Source organism: Cynocephalus volans, chromosome 11 (assembly GCF_027409185.1).
Source record: "Cynocephalus volans isolate mCynVol1 chromosome 11, mCynVol1.pri, whole genome shotgun sequence".
In the NCBI taxonomy this organism is placed as follows: Eukaryota; Metazoa; Chordata; class Mammalia; order Dermoptera; family Cynocephalidae; genus Cynocephalus; species Cynocephalus volans.
Window position 1 is genome coordinate 10,274,432 of NC_084470.1, and position 25,363 is coordinate 10,299,794.

General features: G+C 42.7%; 1 protein-coding gene and 1 pseudogene across 2 annotated transcripts in view; one reads left to right on the forward strand and one right to left on the reverse strand.

Moving 5' to 3' along the window:
* Positions 1-25,363, forward strand: part of AMPH (amphiphysin) — a 238,688-nt gene that overhangs the window by 41,400 nt on the left and 171,925 nt on the right. The window lies entirely within an intron of this gene.
* On the reverse strand, positions 13,290-16,555 carry LOC134391396 (trimethylguanosine synthase-like; annotated as a pseudogene).

Below are 25,363 nucleotides of genomic sequence, written 5' to 3' on the forward strand. Positions count from 1 at the left end.
TATGACATGATTCACGATTAAATGCCAGGAATTACCCACAAGAGAAGGAGCGGCATATCCCTGCCAGGGGCTGTCATTTCTGGCAGGATAACTGCCTCCGGGGGACATCCTTTCAAGGATGGCATTGCCAGGAAAGGGAGGTGCTGACTGCCTGCAGACACCTCACGAATGTGGCCACATCTAGAATGACGTCCAGCGGTTTGTTGAAGAGGCCTAGCAGCGGTGACAGCCATGCACCAGTGCCCCGTTGTGGCCAGGGCTCCTTGTAGAGAGAGCCGATTCCACGTGCAGGCAGGAAATGTACAGGATGCGTGTGGGATGGCTCCTCATCCCTAAAGGAAGGGCTATCAAAGACCACCTGCGGTCCCTTCAAAGGGACACAGATGCCAATTTGAAGGTGCTCCCAGGGGCCCAAGATGTCACAATGAGAGAACAATAACTAAAATGGATTGAAACACGTCAAATATGTAAAAATTAAAGGCTCTTAATGACCTAAAAAAATTAAAAACAGAAACACACATATAAAAATAAACTGGTTGTCACCAAGTCTTTTTCATGGATTTAGGCAGGTGGGGATCAGTTCCTAAACCCACAGAAGAGTGACAGTCCCACCTCCCGCTAGCTCTGTCATGTTTGAGCAGAACCCAGTGAGCTGGGATGTGACATGGCGCTGGTGGGAGTTGTTAGTACTTAGAGGACAGTGGGACTTGGTGGGAAGCCAGCAGTGCCGCGGCTCTCTGCCCTTCTCTGCCTTGGTGGCGCCCAGTGCGTGGCCCTCGAAGCTTTAATCCTCCAGGTTGCAGTTCTCTTCAGGGTTTGTCTCCCTATTGGACTGTGAGCTCTGCAGGGGACAGGGGTCTTTTTTTTTTCTGCGTTATGCTCTTCAGCATTCCTGCCGTCCCCCACAGTCCCTGGCACATTGTAGCACCCGATGAATGTGTGCTGAAAGAGTAGCTGATAGAACAGGTCTGTCCTAACAGGAGGGCTTCATCCCCAAGATGAATGCAGGAAGCTTCACTGCAAATGTCTCCATGTAAGTATTGTGCACACAAGTCCTTTATTGTGTGTCTCTTGCTTATTATGAGTGTGTCCTGACATTATTATTCCATATATAACTTTTTCTTTTGTTTTCTTTTTCTTTTTTTAAATCATTACACAATGAAAATGTTTTTTGTGGCCCTTTACCAATTTCTCCCTAACCTCCCCTTCCTGTCCTCCTTTCCCATCTCTGGTGGCCTCAGTTCAATTCTCTCCTTTCAGGAGTTCAAGGAATTATTGTGCTTATTGTATCTTTTTTTCTTTTCTTTTTTTTTTTTTTCCAGCTCCCACATATGAGTGAGGACATGTGGTATTTCTCTTTCTGTGTCTGGCTTATTTCACTTATCATAATTTTCTCTAAGTTCATCTATGTTACTGCAAATGGCAGAATTCATTCTTTTTAATGGCTGAGTAGTATTCCATCGTGTATACGTACCACATTCTCTTTATCCAGTTGTCTGTTGATGGACATTTAGGTTGGTTCCATCTCTTAGCTATTGTAAATAGAGCTGTGACAAACATGGGTGTGCAGGTATCCCTTTGACTTACTGATTTCCATTCCTTTGGGTATACACCCAGCACTGGGATTGCTGGATCTCAGTTCCATCTGTGGTTGTTTGAGGATCCTCCATACTGTTTTCCATAATGGCTGCACTAATTTCCAGTCCCACCAACAGTGTAGGAGGGTTCCACTTTCTCCACATCCTCACCAGCATTTGTTGTTCTCTGTTTTTCTAACTATTAAAAGATGTGTAGCTTGTGCTCAATTACTGAAATACTAAAAAAAGTTAAAATCCATCATTTATTTAGGATCTACCATTTGCTAGACTTCGTACTGTTATATGCTGCATAATGACATTTTAGTCAACCACAGATGTGGTCCCATAAGATTATAGTGGCTGTACCATATAGCCTAGGTGTGCAGTAGGCTATACCATCTAGGTTTGTGTAAGTACATGCTATGACGTTTGCAGTACCACAGAATTGCCTAAGGACGCATTTCTCAGAATATATCCCCATCATTAAGCAATGCTTGACTGTCTTAGGCTCTTTGTATAGCTTGCTTTGTTTGATCCTGACAAGCCTGTGAAATCTTTTCTACAGATTGGGGAATCAAATCTCAGAGATGTTAAGTAACTTGCCAAAGTCACTCAGCTAAGAAATGGGCCAAGCCCAGGTCTGTTGAGCTCTAAAGTCTATATTTTTACTACGCTGAGATGCGGAAATGTAATCTTGGGCTTTTCAGATGTTATGGGTGAAAGGAGGCTCTGATGAAAATAATCCTGGAGAATGAGTAAACAGAGTGATGGTGACTCTTTTAACCTTGACATTTTATTAAAAGAATTCCCTGTTCCCATCACTAATAAACTAAGAGATTGTCAGTACATTGTCTCCTATTATGTATGGCAAACCATTCTAACCTAAATTTCCCCTTAGACAAAAGTATAATGAAGATAAAGAGAATTCGAATCTATAGACCAAATTGTGCTTGAGTGTGAGAGGGTCCGGCCCTGTGTGAATAAGATTGTTTCAGGATAATGCCTTTCAGACAGTCACAGATTGCACTGAACAGATGCTGCTTTTGTCTTGGGCCCTGTGTGTCCTCTAACATGTCTTCTGGGGCTAAAGCTCGATCTACCGTATGTCAACTCCTGGGGCCACTGTGTCTTCTCAAGCTCATGGCTGATTAGTAGTTTAAGAAATGTGTGATGGCGGTGGCTGCGGCGGTTGGTGCTGAGTAGCTGAGGTGGAAAAGGCGGCCACTGGGCCTTAGGCAGCCAGGAAACTTGTGGACCTTCCTCTGGCCGTCTCTCAAGGGAGGACCACTGCTGGTGGCCGGTCGTGGGGGCTGACCGCCACTTTGCCCTTGGCAGGAGAGGCTACCTCGTTTATAGGCAACAGCTTTGAAGTGTGGAGCAAGAAAAGAACTGTTTCTTAGCTGCAAAAGCGAGTCTCTAAACAGGGAACATGGCGCCAGGGCCTTGGTCAATGCTGCCAGGATCCCAGAGGCCAGGTCCGCGCTGAAGGTGGCCAGCTGCCCTATTCAGGATTCGAGGTTTAAGGCCGGCATAAAAGAAGATTCCTGGGAGTGCCCGAGCTGCACCGTGGGACTGAGTGAGCAGCCCGAGGCTGCGGCGGCTGAGGACATGGATGGCGATGACGCGGAGGCAGAGAGGGAGCCGCCCGGCCCAGCCCAGCCCCATGAGTGACCCCCGGCTCGGCCCTTCTCGGGGGGCAGACGCCCGCCCGGCTTCCACCTGCCCCACCGGGCCACTCACCGGCCCCGGGGCTGCCTCCATTTTCTCAGGTGGTGGTGGCTCCGGCCCGGCTTGGTCAGGCCTGTCCTCCTCACCCAGCTCGGCTCCTCACTGAGCCTTCCCACTTGCTTGCCCCAGCGTGGGGCTTCCCGGGGCCTGCGGGCCAGCCTCCCCTCCCACTCCCTCCGCAGTTCTCTGGCGGGGCTGGTGGCGTGGGGCATCCCCGGCCAGCGTCAGGAGGGCAAGGAAGTACGGGCTGGGGCGACTGTCGCTCCACCGCACCCTGGGCTCCGGCCCCCAGTAAACTTCCTGTTACCGGGAGGCAGGTAACATCTCTGCGGACACCAGTTTGGAAAAACGCCTAACTGATTTCTGGTTAGGAATAGTGTGGTCGGAGAGTACCCGAGTTCGCTTGAACCTGCCGGAGAGCTGACTGCAGGCGGACACCGGACTCGGTCCGCACCGGGGGGATTCAAAGGTTAACCATGTGCTGTGGGCTCCTCCCCCGAGGAGCTCACGCTCTGGTGTGGGAGATAAGACAAGTACACAAATAACCGTGATACCAGGAGGAAGGTGATAAGTCCCAAGAAAGATCTACACAGTGCTACAAAGGCACCCAGAGTGACCAGTCATCTGCGCCTAGCAGAAACCTGGTAGACTTCTGGGGCGAGGCGGTGCCGAGCAGGGTCTTGAAGGTCCAGCTGATAGACGAGGGCTGTAGAAGACACATCCCAGCCCAGCCCAGTGCGCACAGAGTGGGGAGACGCCCGGCTAGGGAGGCAGAGACTCGACAGAAACCACACACCCTATGGGGCCGCCACTGCGTGATCCAACAGCCCGGGCCAGAGCGCACGGAACAGGGAGAAGTCCTGCACGGGAAGTGGAAGCTCAGCAGAGACCACACACTCTGCGGTACCGCCCTGTGATCCAGCAGCCCATCAGAGTCCAAGCTGACCAGAGACATGGCTCCCAGGAGAGGCCCAAGACCAGAGGTAACCACACACACAAGGCACTAGAGGCCAACTGAGCAGTCACTAGGTAGCCATACCAAATTGGCAACCACAGCAACATCTTAGTTAGTCAATAGTCTCAAACTGGTGGACTGTGAAACCCCCTGCCACAATGAATAAACATCACAAAAAAGGTACCAGAAATACAAAAAATCAAGAAAGTACACCACCAAAAGTTAATAAATCTCAAACTCTAGATCCTATAGAACAAGAAGCCCTTGAAATGACTGACAAGGAATTTCGAGTGATAATTCTAAGGAAACTGAATGAGATACAAGAAAACTCAGCCAGACATCATGATGAAACGAGAAAAAGTATACAGGATCTGAAAGAGGAAATGTACAAAGAAATCAATGTCCTGAAAAACAATGTAGCAGAACTTGCTGAACTGAAGAAGTTATTCAGCGAAATAAAAAACACAACGGAGAGTTTAACCAGCAGGCTTGTCGAAGTTGAAGAGAGAACCTCTGAACTTGAAGATGGGCTGTTTGAATTAACACAAGCAGACAAAAAAAAAAAAAAAAAGAAAAAAGAATCAAAGACATTGAAGAAAATCTGAGAGAGATATCAGACAACCTTAAATGCTCAAATATCCAAGTCATGGGTATTCCAGAAGGGGAGGAAAACGGAGATTGCATTGAAAACATATTCAACAAAATAGTGGCAGAAAACTTCCCAGGTATAGGAAAAATCACAGATCTTCAGATCCAGAAAGCTCAACGATCTCCAAACATATTCAACCCAAAAAGGCCTTCTCCAAGACATGTTATACTCAAACTGGCAAAACTCAGAGACAAAGAGAGAATCTTAAAAGCTGCAAGAGAGAAGCGCCAAATCACCTATAAGGGAGCCCCAATCAGGCTAACATCAGACTTTTCATCACAAACCCTAAAAGCTAGAAAGGAATGGGATGATATATTCAAAATACTAAAAGACAGAGATTGTCAGCCAAGAATACTCTACCCTGCAAGGCTATCCTTCCGAAATGAAGGACAAATAGTACATTTCTCAGACAAACAAAAACTGCGGGAGTTCACTACTACACGACCACCCTTACAAGAAATCCTCAAGGGAGTACTGGGTTTGGTTCCTGAAAAATAACTACCACTGCCATAAAACCCCAAGAAAAACCTAAACACACTAGTATAATAAAAATGGCATTCATGAAGAGAAAACAAACAAACAAGATCGCTATCTACAACCTAAGGAAACAACAAACACAGAAACCAAACAGTAAATCAGAAAGCAAGGAACAAAAGACACCTAAGACAACCAACCAACCAATAAAATGCTAGGAATAAATCAGTACCTTTCAATAACAACTCTTGATGTAAAAGGCTTAAATTCCCAAATCAAAAGACACAGACTGGCTGACTGGATTAAAAAGGAGGACCCAACTATATGCTGCCTACAAGAGACCCACCTCACCCATAAAAATTAACATACACTAAGAGTGAAAGGATGGAAACAGATTTACCATGCAAACAGAAAAGAAAAATGAGCTGCAGTAGCTATTCTTATATCTGACAAAATAGACTTTAAACTAAGAACCATAAAAAGAGACAATGAGGGACACTACATAATGATAAAAGGACTGATCCATCAAGAAGACATAACCATAAATATGTACGCACCCAATGTTGGAGCAGCCAGATTTATAAAACAAACTCTATTAGACCTAAAGAAGGAAATAGACACTAATACCATAATAGCAGGGGACCTGAACACCTCACTGTCAATATTAGACAGATCATCTAGGCAAAGAATCAGTAGAGAAACACAAGATCTAAACAAGACTCTAGACCAATTGGAATTGGCAGATATCTACAGAACATTCCACCCAACAACCTCAGAATATTCATTCTTCTCATCAGCACATTGATCATTCTCCAGGATAGATCACATATTAGGTCACAAATTAAGTCTCAATAAATTCAAAAAAACTGGAATTATCCCATGTGTTTTTTCAGACCACAATGGATTAAAACTAGAAATTAATAACAAATGAAACTCTGGCAACTATACAAACACATGGAAATTAAACAGCATTCTACTTAATGACATATGGGTCCAAGAAGAAATCAAGCAGGAAATCAAAAAATTTATTGAAACTAATGAAAGTAAAGATACATCATACCAAAACCTGTGGGATACTGCAAAAGCAGTATTAAGGGGGACATTTATTGCATTAAATGCTCACCTCAGAAGAATGGAAAGATGGCAAGTGAACAACCTAACACTTCACCTTAAAGAACTAGAAAAACAAGAACAATCCAAACCTAAAGTTAGCAGACGGAAAGAAATCATTAAGATCAGAGCAGAACTGAATGAAATTGAAAACCAAAAAACAATTCGAAAGATCAATGAATCAAAAAGTTGGTTTTTTGAAAAGATAAATAAAATTGACAAACCATTAGCACGACTACCAAAAAAAAAAAGAGAGAAGATTCAAATAACAACAATTAGAAATGAAAAAGGTGATATTACAGCTGATTCACCTGAAATACAAGGAATCATTCGAGACTACTATGAACAACTATCCGCCAACAAATTTGAAAATCTGGAGGAAATGGATAAATTTCTGGACACACACAAGTTCCCAAAACTGAACCATGAAGATGTAGAAAATTTGAACAGACCAACAACAATAAAGGAGATTGAAGCTGTTATCAGAAGGCTCCCAACAAAGAAAAGCCCAGGACCAGATGGATTCACAGCAGAATTTTACCAAACATTCAAAGAGGAATTGACACCGATTCTTTACAAACTATTCTAAAAGATTGAAACAGATGCAAATCTCCCAAACTCATTCTATGAAGCAAACATTATCCTGATACCAAAACCAGATAAAGATATAACCAAAAAAGAACTATAGGCCGATATCCTTGATGAATATACATGCAAAAATCCTCACTAAAATACTAGCAAACAGAATACACCAACACATACGTAAAATTATTCACCACGGTCAAGTGGGATTCATCCCAGGGATGCAAGGTTGGTTCAACATACGCAAATCAATAAATGTGATACACCATATTAATAAAATCAAACACAAGGACCATATGATCATCTCTATAGATGCTGAAAAAGCATTTTATAAAATTCAGCACTCATTCATGACAAAGACCCTCTATAAGTTAGGTATAGAGGGAAAGTATCTCAACATGATTAAAGCCATATATGCCAAACCCACTGCCAATATCATCCTGAATGGGGAAAAGCTGAAAGCTTTTCCTTTAAGAACAGGAACTAGACAAGGATGCCCACTCTCACCACTCCTATTCAACATAGTGTTGGAAGTACTAGCCAGAGCAATCAGAGAAGAGAAGGAAATAAAGGGCATCCAGATTGGAAAAGATGAAGTCAAACTATCCCTGTTTGCAGATGACATGATCCTATATATCGAACAGCCTAAAACCTCTACAAAAAACTCTTGGAGGTGATAAATGATTTTAGCACAGTAGCAGGATACAAAATCAACACACAAAAATCAGTAGCATTTCTTTTCTCCAATAGTGAACATGCAGAACGAGAAATCAAGAAAGCCTGCCCATTTACAATAGCCACCAAAAAAATAAAATACTTAGGAATTGAGTTAACCAAGGATGTGAAAAATCTCTATAATGAGAACTACAAACCACTGCTGAGAGAAACTAGAGAGGATACAAGAAGATGGAAAGATATCCCACGCTCTTGGATTGGGAGAATCAACATAGTGAAAATGTCCATACTACCCAAAGTGATATACAAATTCAATGCAATCCCCATCAAAATTCCAATGACATTTCTCTCAGAAATGGAAAGAACTATCCAGACATTTATATGGAATAATAAAAGACCACATGTAGCCAAAGCAATGCTCAGCAAAAAGAATAAAGCTGGAGGCATAACACAACCTGACTTTAAGCTAAACTTACAAAGCTATAATAACCAAAACAGTATGGTACTGGCATAAAAACAGACACACTGACCGATGGAACAAAATAGAGAATCCAGAAATCAACCCACACACTTACTGTCAGCTGATCTTCGACAAAGGCACCAAGCGTATTCACTGGGGAAGGGACTGCCTCTTCAGCAAATGGTGCTGGGAGAACTGGATATCCATATGCAGGAGAATGAAACTAGACCCATACCTCTCACTATATACTAAAATCAAGTCAAAATGGATTAAGGATTTAAATATACACCCTGAAACAATAAAACTTCTTAAAGAAAACATAGGAGAGACACTTCAGGAAATAGGACTGGACACAGACTTCATGAATACGACCCCAAAAGCACGGGCAACCAAAGGAAAAATAAACAAATGGGATTATATCAAACTAAAAAGCTTCTGCACAGCAAAAGAAACAATTAACAGAGTTAAAAGACAACCAACAGAGTGGGAGAAAATATTTGCAAAATATACATCTGACAAAGGATTAATATCCAGAATATATAAGGAACTCAAACAACTGTACAAGAAGAAAACAAGCAACCCAATTAAAAAATGGGCAAAAGAGCTAAGTAGGCATTTCTCTAAGGAAGATATACAAATGGCCAACAGACATATGAAAAAATGCTCAACATCACTCAGCATCTGGGAAATGCAAATCAAAACCACACTGAGATACCATCTAACCCCAGTTATGATGGCTAAAATCCAAAAGACTATGAACGATAAATGCTGGCGAGGTTGCGGAGAAAAAGGAACTCTCATACATTGTTGGTGGGACTGCAAAATGGTGCAGCCTCTATGGAAAATGGTATGGAGGTTCCTCAAACAATTGCAGATAGATCTGCCATATGACCCAGCTATCCCACTGCTGGGAATATACCCAGAGGAATGAAAATCATCAAGTCGAAGGTACACCTGTTCCCCAATGTTCATTGCAGCACTATTTCCAATAGCCAAGAGTTGGAACCAGCCCAAATGTCCATCATCAGATGAGTGGATACGGAAAATGTGGTACATCTACACAATGGAATACTACTTGGCTATAAAAACGAATGAAATACTGCCATTTGCAACAACATGGATGGACCTTGAGAGAATTGTATTAAGTGAAACGAGTCAGGCACAGAAAGAGAAATACCACATGTTCTCACTTATTGGTGGGAGCTAAAAATTAATATATAAATTCACACACACAAAGAAAAGCCGGTGGGGGGAGGGTAGAAGATATAACAGCTACAATTACTTGAAGTTGATTCGACAGGCAAACAGAAAGGACATTGTTGGGGGGGAGGGAGGAGAGGGAGGAGGGAGGGAGGTTTTGGTAAGGGCCAACAATAATCAACCACAATGTATATCGACAAAATAAAATTTAAAAAAAAAAAAAGAAATGTGTGAGAGTGATTGAGAATGTCAGACAGTGGAACTGGGAGAAGATGCAGCATGGGGAACAATATAGGGAGGAGCATGACATTCATTTACTCTTTTAGTATACGCAGGCATGAATGTCTGTCTGTCATCTCTCTGTCTGTTTATCATCTATCTATCTGTTATGTACCTATCTATCATCTATCTATCATTTATCTATTTAATCAGAAGTTCTCAAACTTTCTGAACTAAGGATCCCTTTATACTCTTAGAAACAATTGATGCCTCCAAAGAATTTTGGTTTATTTGGGTTATATTCATTGATGTTTCCCATATTAGAAATGAAAATAGAAAAAATTAGAACATAGGAATACACAAGCACATATATTTCATTAGCTGTCAGTGCAAGATGTCATCACATGTCGTGGAGCCCTGGGAAACTGCACTATACACTCATGAGAGAATAGAGTGAAACAATTTTGATCCTGTGGACCCGTGGATAGGTCTTGGGCACCCCCAAGGGTGCCTGGACTACACTTTCACAATTGCTTATCTGTGTGTTTCTCATGTCTGTTCTCTTCTCTCTTGAACCTTTTCCAGTCAGGCTTCCTTCCTGACCACGCCATGTCACCTACTGTTGTCAGTGGCCTCTGCATGGTCAGTTCTCAGTCTGTCCCTTAATTGATCTCATGTCTTTTTGACAGTTTATCATTCTCTCATCCTTGAATTATTTTCTTCACTTGGCTTCCAGGGTACTAGACTTACTTCCTCTTTGGCTGGTCCTTCTTATCTCCTTGACCTCTTAATGTTGGAGTTCTGCATGGCTCAGTCCTTGGACTTATTATTTTTTTAGTCTATGTCATTCACGTGGTGTGGATATCACCCAGTCTCATGTTTTTAGGTAGATATACAGATACTCCCAAGCATATTTTCAGCCTTGACCTCTCTTCTGAACTGCAGGTCTGTATATCCAACTGCCTGCTTGACATCTCTCCATGGGTATATAATAGCATCTCAGACTTGATGTGTGGAGATCTGAGCCCCTGTCTCCTTCCCGTGCAAACCTTCTCCTCCCAGAGTCGTCTTCACCTCAGCAAATGTCCATCTTTCAAGTTGCTCAGTCCAAAAACTTGGAGTTGTTCGACTCCTTTCACATTCCTCATCTAGTCCATCAGCCAATCTCATCTGGCTCAAATTCTAAAATAGATCTAGAGTCCTACAACTTTTCACCATCTCAGCTGCTGCCACCACCACAGTGTCCTTCCTGAGCTACTGCCTGGTTACTGTCCCCATCCCTCTCTTGCGGCCCGGTAATCTTCACACAGCAGTCAGATTGTTCCTGTTGGAAGGTGATTCACCCTCTCCTGTGTTCCGGACACTCCATTGACTTTATCTCATTCAGAAGGAAAGCCAGAATCCTTTCAAAAGGTCCTCAAAGCCCTATCTGACCTGTCCCCTTCTTCCATTGTTTCTTTTTTTAAAAAAATTTTTATTGAATCATAATTGATTATACATATTTTTGGGGTTCAACGTTGACATATGTTGATCAAATCAATATTACTAGCATATGTGTAGTTACAAATCGTACTTATTCTTTATGTCCCTTGTCCAATCTCTCCCCATCGTCCTCTCCCTCCCCTTACCCCACTCTAATTACCCTAGATTTCTTCTCTCCTTCTCAAAGACTAATGGTTACTCTGTTGATTTGTTGCCTGGATGATCTGTCCAATGCTGGGAGGTGTGTTCAGGTTCCCCAATATTATCGTAAGAGCAGATGCTTCTTCTGTCACCCTGGAATGGGCTTTGTGGAGAGAGATATCCTCTTCTTTTCTTTGGTCTCTGCTGGTGACTCTCCTTATGTCAATGCACTGCAGTGGCTGGTGGGCCATCTGCGTGATGTTTGTGGCATCTAGCTGCTTTCGCAGCAGCCGTGGTTATTGTGGTGGGGCATCCACATGGAGGCGATGTTTTGGGCATGCTCCTTGGTGCTGGCGGTGTGTCTGGTTGTGTGTGGGGGTCTGGTCCCTGGATCCATGCCACAGGACCCTGGGTGGTCCCCAAGGTGCTGGCAGTGTTCTTGGTTGTGGGAGGGGAGTCTGGTCCCCAGATGCATGCCTCAGGTCCCTGAGCTGTCCCCAAGGTGCTGGTGGGGTGCCTGGGCCAGAACTAATTTGTTGTCCTTTGTTTACTTATAAAGTGGGGGAACTTCTTGTGGGGACCAGTACTTGAGCTCTATGGTTTAGCTAAATTGCTGCTTTGCTGCTGATTCCCTAGGGAAGGCTTTTGGTGCAGCTCAGGTTTTAATGGTTGACTTTATAGGTATTTCTGGTTCTCCAGACACCTGGTGCACCTGGGTTGTGTAGAAACTATGATCTGGGCCTGAGTCTTTTCATCAAACTGCACCCCATGCAATTCTGCATTCCTGACCAGTCTCCTCTGGGTGGTTCTTCACTGATTAGTGTGCTGGTCAGCTGTCCTTGCTGTTCCCCAGTGTTCCCCCTGTGGCCCCCTCTGCCCCATCGCCCATGCTGCAAACAACCCCCATGGGACAGGCTGTGCACCGGTCCCTTGTGATGACTCACTAGCTTCTGAGTGGCTCCTTTTTTTCAGTTGTTGTGGCTCCTTGCTCCTATGTGGGTCCATGGGAACATGTGGGTCATGGCCTGGTGGCCACCAAGACTGTCTTCTCCACTGCCATCTCCAAGCAACTCCATCTGAAGGGCACAGCTGTGGCTTCTGCCACTCCTGCTCTGTGCACTCAGCAGCTCCAGCCTTAAAGTGGCTGTGGAATGAAATGGTTGGAGCAGTTTTTTCTTTCTCTCATCGTGGCTTCTCCCACCTTCATGAACTCTGTAGGTCTCTCCTCCTCTTCCCCTGAGCTCTAGCAGCTCCAGCTTGGCTGTTGTTGCTTTTTTGTAGTTGTAAATTGATTGATTTGTGGGAAAGAGTGATGCTGGGATCATCTATTCCACGACCTTGATGAGAGACCCCCCAAAAGTATACACTTTTTGAAAAGATGCATTAAGTGAAAAAAAAAAAAATACTGATCAGTGAAACAATGAGAAAAAAAGTGTCTTAGGGTATATTGCAATTCCTTTCTGTCCTTCAAAGGATTTATGAAATGCTGTTAGCTGTGGTTATCTTTAGATAGATGAATAAAAGGTAGGGTAGGGGCTAGGAGTCTTACTTTTCATTTTGTACCATTCTGTACTGTTTATGTTTTTAGCCTTCAACATATAACATTTCAGTAGGGTTTAAATGGGTGGATAGAATATAACTCATTTGTTGTTTTCTTTGTATCTCTCTGTTAAGAAAACACAATAATTGTTTTTTAAACACATGTATACATACATACAAAAATGTTAAACCAAACCATACAAAATTAAAATAATATGCACATACACATATGTACACATTGAAATTAGGCACAAGGGCAAGCCTACACTTTCCATATCACACACTTACTCTTCTAATGTACAATATACATAGTTAATATTATCCAAAGATCTCAAAGCACTTCATTAATAGTCATTAAACTTCTGTGAGTTTCCATTTCATATGGTGATATAAGATTATGGGTACGAAATATCATTGAATACAGGAAGATATTCCAAGTGTCTCATCTGAATAATATTCTGACCCCTATATGATCTTTTGGTCCTTATATTGCCTCAGTTAGGTTCCCAAAGCTGGTCTTCAGATCAGGTCACCAAAATAAGCAGTGATTATCTTCAATTATTGTTATGAAAGTTCGGTTCTATTTCCACTTGCACTCCGGGCCCTGCTAAGGATGCCGCCTGGTCAATATCAGCGTTTCTCAGGAGAAAATCAACGATATTATTAGTGATCTTCTGGGAAAGTCTGAAAATTTCAAAGCCATCAGGAGACATCGTTGTCCTAATGTCAGAGTTCTCTGCAGTGGCGTAGTCTGGCCCTCCCCAAGGTGGGCTGCAGAATACAGCATCAGCCTTCAAACAAGAAGCCAGCAGCAGGAAATCTCCACGGACGAACTCTATCTTATCTGCTGTCCGGTAAACTACTGCATTATTACAAGCGAGATCAATCTTAACAGGATTGATATCAATGGCAATTACTCTCTTTCCCGTTAAGGCAAACTGAATGCTGTTCCCCCCGATGCCACAGAATGCATCTACTATAATGTCACACTTTGAAGCACTGGCTGACACGGCCAGCAATGTGTTCAGCGATCTTCTCAGGTGTCAGTGAAAACCAGCCCTCTCTGTCCAATTTAATCCCATCATCAAAACGGGAGAAAAGCCTGTATCTCTGGGCCCAGTATCTTGCCAGTTCAGGAACAGCAGCTATCTCTGGACGCAGACCATTTGCCATTTTGTTCCTGCTTTTCTTCATCTTCTTTTGTATTTCAGCTTCAGTTTCTGCCTGAAGGGAGTCTGTTGTATCTTGAATAACACAGTCCTGCTTATCTAGAACAGTTGCTACCAAGTTGTCTCCATTTTTTTCTGTTTACAGCTCACCAGCTGAAGATGTGGTCTGACACTTTTCAGGTTCTGGATTACTAGTCTCCAGTGGGTCATCACCTTTTTTAGCAGACATGTCCTGTTCCTCTGAATCATGGCTTGTGCAGGTGTCCTGCACATTGTTGTGAGAAAATGATTCCTGTGATGCTTCTTCATCCACTGGCTCCTTAACCCATTTTAGGAATTTTTCTGTCTTACTCAGAGCTTTGCTCTTTTTGAAAAATGGTTTTCCTGAGTCTTCAGTAAAGAAGATGTGTTTGTTTTTCATTTTTATTTGTCCGCACATGTCCAGGTACTTTGACTTATGGTTCACGTTCTTCTCTAGATACCTGATCTGCTGACGACTGAAATTTGGAATTCTACCATATTTTTGTCCCAAGCCATGCTTGAATCCTAGAAGGGAACCACTGTTATCGAAGACTGAATCTGGGTCTGCATCGATGTCCAGTTCCTGGCCCTTCTTGAATTTGCCTGGCTTCTGCTCAGGAGGATCTTCTTTATTCTCATCTCTGTCAATACCATTGGTGTGTGATCTGTCTTCGCCGGTGTTGACTCCTGAAGACTCCTGTGAATCCTGAGCTGGTTGGGATGTGCTTCCATTCCCAGATAAGTTGCTTTCTTTGGTTCCTCCATTGCATGGTTCACTTGGCCAGAAGCAGGGCTCTCTCTCCTGCTGCTCACTTCGCTTAGCTGCTGATGACCGTCACAGCCTACAGAGGAATCTGCCTGGCTCTGTCCTGCTTCCTCTGAATTCAAAGTTATATGACTAATTCCAGCAGGTATTGCATTATGATCCTTTTCACTTGAACCAAAACTTTTGTTATCAACTCTAATAGGTGAAGATGGAAAAGACACTAGGTTGACTGATGCAAATTTCATCTTCCTCATTAACTTCTGTTTTAGATGCATAGGTATCTGTATCATAGCTTTGTGAGGCATCAAAAGTCCAACCCTGAGCTTCCCAATACTGAAATTGTTCCAGATAATACCAATAAAGCTGACTGTAATCTTCTTTCCGTTCTTTTGTATCAGGAAAGTTCCAAGGTCCAGAAGGCAGTGTTTCATCTGGATGTTTTTCTTGCCAGCTTTGCCATAACAGACCTCCTCCATATTCAGTCCAGTACTTCTCCCATTTTTCTGTAATTTCTAGCTTTGAAGAGAATGTATTTTCAACAGGAAGATTTTCTGTTTCAATATCTTTTTTGCCTTGAAGTTTACACGTTCTGGTGTTCTCATACTGTTCAAGTGAAGATGGACCATCTGAAGCTAAAATGTCATCTTCTTTATATTCTGTTACATTTCTCACTATGTAACGGAGACGAAAAAAGGTTACTGAAAGCACCATGAATGCGCTGAGAAGCCCGAAGGGTCTGTACCCCGGCAGCTCCCCTGTTAGAAGGAGAAAACTGGGTACAGCCCTGATTCACAGTTAGCTTCTGTTTTTTATTGCAAAGACAAGGAAGTTTCACAAGAAAATTCAGTTAATTCAGTCATTACAAGGGGACACAAGGACATGGGCAGTGTTACAAAAGTTATCTGTGGCTAAGTATAGCTTAACAATGGAAACAGTAACATCAGTGAAATTAACAATGTGACATTCCAAGGTACAATTGGTGAAAAGTTAAGTTGATCAAACTGGCTCATTATCTAAAGTACATCTTCTCCTTAAGCAAAAGTTACATTCTTATGATAAAATATAATTATTTCTGTGGTTTCCACCAACAGACAACTTGCCCATAGCAAACGTTTTTTTCACATCTTTCCCTTCAGCAATTTTTAAAATCTCTTAACAGAATTGGTATGACAACCACCTGTTAGTTCTAAAATCATTAAAGTATTCAATCCCATACCTAAGTAGTGATTAGAGTTGATTAGATGGGCTGTCACCCCCTGGCTGTAGGCTGTGGTCTCCAAGGCGAGGGCTTTTGCCCCATACATGCATTTACCTAAAAACCCTATTCTAAAATCAAATGAGAATCGACATTTCTAACCCTCCACAATATTCATTTCCCCAAGATTCTCGCATAATTTCATCTAAGTACTTCTTTTGATGTTTTTCCCTCTTCTTTTTCATTTTAACTTTATTTCTGGTATCCATAGACACCTCAAAATTCTTACGTGCAGATATGCCACTACACTGAAGCGGCAATCCCATACTTCTCATGAGTTGGGCCTCAGAATCAAGTTCACTTTCATCTAGGCCCGTGCCTTTGCTGCCACATGATTCTGCAGTGCCTTGGGAGCGACTACCTTCCTCCTCTTCTGTAGCTTGGTCTCCTGCACTGTTGCCACACTGCCTTTGACATAGTAGGCTTTTAATCCCAAGTTGCACCATTTTTGATCCTCCACAAACATCTTGGAGCAGAGGCAGAGGATCTTCTCCTCCCGGTCTTCAGAGAAGAGAATCAGTTCAGCCACGTGGCTCCACTTCTCGCAGCTCATTTTCCCACCTCGGAGGTGGTCAGGTCTGCCCTACACTGCCCGAGCCTGGCGTCCCGCGTGCTGCTCCGTTACTGGAGGCCGAGGAGCCCTCGCCAGCGTGCTCATAAGTGAGGGTTAGGAGCCACCCGGGCTGCTCACCAGGAGGGGCGCCACCACCCGATGTCCTCCCATTGTTTCTTATAACCCTTCCTGTGGCTGACGCCCACCCACCCACCGTGACTTCCCTGCAGTGCCTCTGGGCTTTTGTGCTTACAGCGTCATCCTTCCAGAGTGCTAGTCCCCATTTATGTGTAGGGTTCACTCTGTTATCAACCTTGGACCCGTATTCAAATATCACCTTCTCAAGTGAGGCCTTCTCTCAACACCCACTTTAAGATTGCAATTCCCCCCACACTCCCTGCCCTCCTTTCTGCTTTCTATTCCTCCATGGAACTTTTTACCATTAGTAGACTATCTTTTTAACTTCTTGGAACAATCTATCAAGGCAGAGTGTCTTTTGTCTGTTCTTTCTCTTGCTGTTCAGTGCCTGGAGTGTGCCTGGCACGTCCTGGACTCCTCTAAATATTTGCTAAATGAATGAACAAGACCAAAGTAAACTATTTTACCTCTTCAGCTTGAGAAATAATTTATTAAACATATCAAAGAAATATAATAGGACTAGCCAATTCTATACTCTAAATTTCAACAGAGTATTCAAAATGATGTATAATTTAAGAACTGTGTTTTAGAATAAGCTATGACCTTGGTCATAGGAAGGCTCTAATTTTATTTGGAGGTTGAAGTGTAGACTCTTGCCTCCATGGTTAGGTGTCTTGGGTGTACCTTTATTTTGTGGTAGAGGAACTTTAGTGTGGGACTCTGCTTTGAGAACAAGTGTAGCTGTTCCAGGCTGCTCGGACCTTTATCATTGTCATCGTCACCACCATCATCACCATTTCATCTATCTTATAACTTTTCATACTTAGAGAATAACACTGATAGGGAGGGTGAGCATCCCAGGCTCTTTAGGCCACTTGCTGAGAAAAAATAACACAGCTCCAGATCTGGTCCCTGCATACAGGACATCCTGTCTAATACCCCTGGGGTTTGGTGAGCCCAGCTTTGATATTGGAGGATATACAAGCCAGAGTGTGCACTACAGGAGTTTGATGGTATCAACAGGTGATATGCAAAAAGAGTCGAGGTTCAAGAAAAAATAATTTGGGAAATAATCAGTTAAAGTTTCTGCTTTTCCCAGGGCCTTTATTTGGCAATTGTGCATTGTAAACCTCTAAGCAGGAGATACAGAAGGCAGAGTTTCACGCACTTTCTCAAATTCAGAGCCTTTTGTTCTTATAGCATCTCACTAGGGGAATTCAGGAATGTAGTAATGAGCCTTTACTACTTACATATGTTAATTTTTTCATCTCTTCTTTGTTCTTCTACACTAGGAAGAGAAAGACTTAAAAATTCAGTAGAAAGTTCTTGTAATAACCAGAACGAGAACAAAGTCTAGGAGGGTGTTTTGTGTGCATGCGGATGGAGTAGTGCTCTGATGAGAATCTGTAAATGTTTGTGAGCATCAGAAGTCGACTGGACATTTTGGAGATGCACACGAGGCTAGCTTTTTATGAAAACGTTTCCTCATAAGTTGGGACTGGTCTCACATCGTATGTGTTTTCTTGACCCTTGTGCCTCTCTCTCCCTAGGTGTCATTCATGTAGAACGTTTGATGAGACAGGACCTCAGCATTCCATGCAGATGTAGGAATTGACACCCTTACTTCAGATTTGGCTAAAGATGTGAAAGATGTCTTCCCAATATCAATTTTGATTTTTCTTTTATCCCGGAAGGGATTATTCTGCGGGGTACAGCCATTGACATAAATGTGGCTGCACTCATGACACAAGTATTGCTCCATTTGTAAGAAGCATTCTGGACCAGGCATTTCTTCAATCTTATGATATTAAGTTGTCTCTTAAGATTTCAATACATACCAACTGATCACTGAACATAAGTCAAGACAATACACCCCAACAAATGCAGCCACCATTCAAGAGAAGACAGCCTGTACTTGATGTACAATGTGTTGTGAAGCAGCTTAGGAATTGTTTGTGTGGAAGTGAAACCAGCTTGGTTGGTTTGACACCTGTACCTACTTTGGTGGTGAGGAGTCTGGCCATGTGTCTGCTGGACCAGTGCTCCAGTGGAGACCGACCACTGGAGATAGCCCTGAACTGGGGCCAAGAATGGGTGTCTCTGTCTCTCCCACTGGCAAAAACACTGCACACTGTACAGCAGCTAGAAAGCAGCAGTGGACACCAGCACAGCAGGTTGGGAAACCTGCTGTGTGTTTTATAGTCTTTCCATTTGTCCTGAGCTGGCTTACAGTTGTGGTTCTCAAAATTTTGTGCAGGGGTTCCTGGGGGAGCTCAAGACCCTTTCAGAGGCTTTGTGAGGCCAACATTATTTTCATAATATCACTAAGATGTTATTTGCTTTTATCACTCTCATTCTCTTATAAGAGTACAGTGGAGTTTTCCAGAGGCTACATGACATGTGATATCTCAACAGATTGAATGCCGAAGTAGATACAGGAGTCCAGCTGTCTTCTGTTAAGCCAGGCAGTAAACAGGAAGGAGATTTGCAAAAATGTAAAACTAAAAATCATGAAAATGTCATAAAATATAATTTATATTGACATAGAATGAGCTTATTGTTATTTTAAATGACTTAATGAATATTACATTTTTTTCAGTTAAAATCTAATATGGTAAATATTGATAAGCTCTAACTTACATAAACGTAAGCTTTTTGAGATTTTTTTAAGCATATGTATGTGACAAATATTGCATGTATTTTTATTTGCTAAATCTGGCAACCCAACCTGCTCATCCCCTGTATCTGTGGCAGGTTTCAGTTCCTACTCTTTGTCTGGGAGAGGGTGGAAATACTGCAGTCCTTCTTGCTTTGATTGACTGCCAGCTCAGCAGGCTGTGGCGCCAGCTTTAACGAGTAAGGGCACACCGGGTTATTTGTGATGTCTTCTGACTTTGCAGCAGTGGGTATGATTTTCTCCTGGAAAGAGTTGAGGGTTACTTGAAGAGCATCACCTGTAAAGCTACAAGGCCTCCTTGGTTCTGTTTGGCAGTGTCAGCAATCAATCTCAGCCCAGTCTCTGTCATTTATCACTAAATACAGTGTGGTTGCGTCTGTCCTCACTCGTAGCAGAGCCTGCATCAGTAGCACAGTTACTGTGTTTGTTTCCAATGTAAAGCTCTTGGTATTTGTGAAGAGAGGGCTATAGGGCTGGCTCTCAGGAGGTTCGTCAGACATTCTCTTGGCTCATTCATTCATTCATTTATTTCTCTTTCCTCCCTCCCTCTCTCTCTCCACCACCCTCTCATTCGTTCAACAACAGTTCATTGCATTCTGCAATGTATGAGGTACTGTGTTAGTGCTGGTTTTTAGGAGAAAACCAAAAAGGTGATGTTCTTGCTTTTAGGAAGCTTGGTCAGTACCCCAGAATTCTTTGCAGTCACCTTATGCTAATCAGGCTCACAAGGAAACGGAGCACATAAACTAGAGCATGCATGTGTTTGTTTACAGTGGGAGTGTTCTTTCCAGTGGATTCCATTTCCGAGCATCTGCGTGTGGAGCAGGGCAGACTGGCATAGGACCCGTAATGGACAGGGCGCAGGCTGGGACTTGGCCGAGGATGAAGACGGAGATCCCAGGAGCGAGGCGATTCTCCTCCAGCGCACGCAGTTTGCAGACCTGGTGCCTCGGGTGGCTCATTGCTCTTGTTCCTTTTGATTTTGTAAACTTAGGTTTTGGATGTCATTTGTTTAGAAGCTTATTTTATTTATTTATTTTTAGCTGTAATGAAGTTTTATGTTGGATGGAGCATATCCTATGCCTATTCCTGTTACATAAAACTCTGTTTCCACATTTCCTCAAACTCTGGTAAAGTTGATTTGTATATAGGATAGTAGAGAGTAAGGCGGATGGCTAGAACCCCATACGGATCTTTTTTAAGAAATAATAATAATCACTGCTAGTTACTGAGAACATACCAGGAGCCTTCGATGTATTATTTCATTTGGTTCTCAAAGCAACCCTATCAGGTAAGTATTATCATTTCCACTTTGTAGGTGAGGTAACTAGTTCCAGGAAGGGTCAGGAACTCACCCAAGGTCACACAGGTGTGTGTGGCAGGGTCCAGATTCTGACTCTGAGTCCACGTTCATGGCCACGTGCCCAGCGTGTTTTCCTGATACTAGACCCAGAGGAGACTTCAGTGAAGATCCCTCAAGCATGAGTCTGGTGGTTCTTTCCCATTTCCTCAGCCTTTTCTTTAGAAATAAAAGTGGAAAAGAAGAGTGAGCAGCCCTCCCTGCCCCGTCGTTGTGCCTTTTGTCCTATATGCTCTGAGTTGATAAATAAGACAAAGACCATGACTGTCTGGGCATCTAATTCACATTCCAAATGATTTCCTGGACAACCCCAGATGGTTCATTGTAATAATCTCAGGTGAATAAGAATGAAAACAAGAAAAAAATAACAAAGACAGAACAGCAACATGATATAAGGAAAATTGCTGTAATTTAATATCTGAGGATATTAAGTCAGACATTTGAAGAGCTGTCGTGTGGAGAAGGGATTAGTTCTGCCCTGGAGAGAGAACCAGGGGAACCAATAAAGAGGAATTACAAGCAAGAGCTGTGGAGCTCAGTAGTAGGAAGTTGTTTATTTTATTTTATTTCCTTCCTTCCTTTCTTTCCTCCCTTTTCTTCCTTTCTCTCCCTTCCTCCTCTCTTCCTTTTCTCTTTCTATGAGACTTTAGCAAAGTGGTGCAGGCTCCTTAGGCAGGTTGTGAATTCTCCAGCATTGGACAGTCACTTCAAAGGCGTGTTGTGAAGGTGTTTTGGTTATCAGTGTGTCCTTAGAGCTCGTGATCTTACACAGCGCCACACTTCCGCAGGTGTTTAGAAACACTGGTGGCAGTCTACCCCAGGGGCTTATAAAAGGTTTGTCAATTTGGAAGGTTCCTTTTCAGAGTGTTCTTAGGGAAGGTGAACAGCAGGTGAGGTGGAGGTTACTGGGGTGCCTTTGCCACTGCATCCCTACCAGCTCAGGAGAGGACAGGCAGGCAGCCACTTTCTCTTGGATCTCAGGTGAGGGCAGGTGCCCAGCAGAGCCTGGGCGGTGGATGAGAGGTGGGGTGAGGCAAGGTGGACAGGGGACCAGGCTGGCCTTTGAAGACTTCCCTTAGAATTCTGGCTTTGCCATGTAGTGTTCACTCCCCATTTTACACGTTCACAAATATTTAAAAAATTAATTTCTAACTACACAAATGTTCATGACTATATTATTCAGGTTTTAAAAAAATCAAACTATTACAGACAAGACTAAACTTTTTTTTGTTGTGTATCCCCAGTGCCCAATGGGGGGTCTGCACAGAGTAGGGATGAAAGCACATTTGCTCACAGATGAGGATGCAACAGGAAACCTGGGGTCTAGGTTTACTTACACTTATTCTGTCATTGTGAAATGTTTTAATAATGACTTTTATTCAGGCAAGAGTGATGAATGATACATTTGGAAAGCCTAGAAAAAACGGAATTAAAAACTCGCCGTCATCCTACCACGTGAGCATGATGTTGGTAATCACTCCTGTCATTCTTTTATTTATCCATAAATATTTATTCTTCTAATAAGTGCTTTTTTGTTTGTTTGTGACATTTTTTAGGCCAGCCATTTTCTCTGCCTTATAAGCGGCAAAGGCTGTGTGAACATCAGGTGCAACTGTGAATCTTATTTCAGCTTCCTAAGTCTCGTAATTAGAGGAAATCTGACAAGAGGGCAATAGTTTGGCTGAAATTCTGATTTTCACGTTGCTGTGAGTTTTCATTTGTGCCCCGAGGCTCGGGCTGGTTGGGTGGGGCCACTGGGGAGGCTGACTTGTGGTCTGCCGGCCACATGCCACGGGGGGCAGAGGTCTCCAGTGGTGAGATTTTGATCAATCATCTTCTCAGTTGTCTCAGTTATTGAATCTGTAAATGCACGATGGGAGTAATAACACTGCTTCATCTCTCATCTGGTGTGTACGTGCTGTCAACTGATAATATTTGTGATGAAGCTGGCATCACTCATTTTGGGAAATAAAGATGATTCACTAAAGTTGCTAGCGTTGTTAGCTTACTATTCAGGGAAGAAAAACAAAGCTTTATGTCTTTGCCTGACACTCAGCATCAAACTCCATTCCAGAGTTGCTGTGGCATTGAGTTTGAGGACTGAGGATGTAGAGTCAAATCCCAGCTCTGCCACTTACTAGCTGTATGACTTTGGTCAAGTTGCTTCACCTCTGCCTCTCTTTTCTCATCTGTAAAATGGGAATGATTATAGTAGCTCGTACCTTAGGGTAGTTGTGAAAATTAAATGAGTAACTACTATTAATTACTATTTAGAGCTGTAATTTGGAACAGTATCTGGCATAAAGCAAGTTCCATGCAATTGTTCACTATTATTATTTTATACTTTAAAGCATAATTAAATATTTTTATGTAAAGAAACCATGAAACAATCAGGAGGGAACATGAATTAATATTTATGTGATCTTAAGAGTGGGAAAGGCTCCCTAGGCGTGCAGTTAGTGCAGGAAACCACAAAGGACTGATAGATTTGACCATAAACATTAAAAGTCTATACTGGATAGGTCAACAAAGCAAAGCATAAATATTTACAATATTAAAAAAGTAAATAAAAAACAGAATAGTTGCAACATGTCTGACAAATGTACAGTTAATAGACAGGCTTTAAACCCAATTTTGTATGACACCAAAGTTGGTGCCTTATGGTTGTCATTAGCCCATGTTCAAAATTATGCAGGCACACCACTTATTGGAGGGTAGGTATATGTGTATACATGTATGTATTTCTTTCCTGCTTGTTCCATAAACTGTTTGTCAGCTTACAGTAATGCAAAAGTACAAAATAGCAAATATTAAAAACAAAAAAGAGAAGAAAAAGTAAAAACAGTGCAGGGACGACTAGCTTGATTGAGAGTGTGATGCAGAAACCTGGAACAGTTTCACAATCCAGTGTCCATAAGCCCAATCTCCCTAATTTCCTGAGAAGTACACATATTTTTGGTACTAAGAACAGCAGAAAAATTTCTCCTGAGTCTTCAGAAGCAGTACAGACTGTGTAATGAGTGGCAATCTTGAAGCCATTTTGTCAGTAACAGAAGTGGTGCTGATGCGTTTCGTTCTCTTGGTGTAGGCTGATGGCAGCACAGCACAGCAGGTTGCAGTCAGGCGCTTCCTTGCAGCTGAGCGCCTGCTGCTGTGATGCAGCTGAGATGGCACGTGGGGGCTGGGCCCTGCAGGCTCCGTATCCCAGGCTCTGTGACCGTGTCTTCCAGATGGGATGGCCAGTGGGAGGTGTCACTGGGAGACTGGAGGGTGGGTGGAAGAGAGAAACCAGGGTGTTTTTCCCCCTCTCACTTCGCCTTGGGGGGCTATGTTGGCAGCAGCTTCCCATGTACTTCCCTACTGTGGCACCAGCTTCTGTCGGGTGACCTTGGCCCGGGACTCGTTAACAACATCACCGCCTCCTTATCTGTCCCACTCCGGTGTGGGAGCAGCTTTGCACATTTGCTAATCTTTGGAGTACCTCGTGTTCCCCAGTGGTTTCTCAGCTCCCCCATCACCTGTATTGTAGATACTTGAAATGGTTTCTGCTTTTCTGATTGATATGGACATGAGATCTCAACTGATCTAGCCGGAGTCTGGATGATGATCTGTCATCTTGCTAATCAGTAAAATTAAGCCAAACAGAACAACTGAGAAGCTTGAAGACGGGCCTCACCATCAAGCCGCCATTGCTAATGCACGGTCCGTTACTTATTTTGAAGTTGTTCTTTGTGTGACTTCTCTGAGTATGCTTTCTTCACCAAAAGGTGGCTTTTGGGTTGAGATTGAGCCTTGTCAATGGACTTGGAGTCCTGGGCCTGCAATTCCCAGGACAGATAGAATAGTTTCCAGGCAAGCTGCAGTGTTATGATCTATTTGAACATCCATTTGCACTGAGCTCGGTGTTAGTTAAAATCTGTGCTGTTGTGCAGAATTACCATTTAGACAGAAGAAATGTAGTTCATTTGTTTCAGTTATTTATTCCCCAGAAACTTGTGACCTGGCAACATTGTGGAACATTTTGGTTTTCTGTTTTATGAAAATTGCTTGCATCTCTATATTAATTTTTAAAATGAACATATAAATAATTCCTCAAAAGGCACATCCATGCACTTTTCTATCACCTTTAGCGCTGTGGTCAGCCTACTCGGCATGGTTTGGTGCTCACAACCAGCCTCTCGCAGCCATTACTCTGTTCCCACCTCCCCACCTGCCAAACCCCTGAGCTGGGGCTTGCTTTTCATCCCAAGACTTTCTGAATTCTGACCTCCCTGCAATTTTTTTTAAAAAAGGCTTTTCATATTTTTACATATAGTCTGTACCAATTTATTCAAGTAGCCGTTATTCATAACTAGAATAGCCATTATTTTATTTTTTTAATGTTACTCGAGTTTTCTTTTTTTTTCCTGTTCCTGTTCTACTGAGCTTTGCACTAGTGGCAGGTACTTCTAGCAGGCGGTTCTGTTTTTCATATAGTGAGAACTGGTATTCATTGTCTTTAGGTACAGACATATATAATCACACAAATGCAGCATTTGTAGTACAGATTGATAGAAATACATGTATAAACTTAAGCCACATATTAAAACGTTAGCTAGCACTAGAAGTTAAGTATATGATAATTTTAAAAATT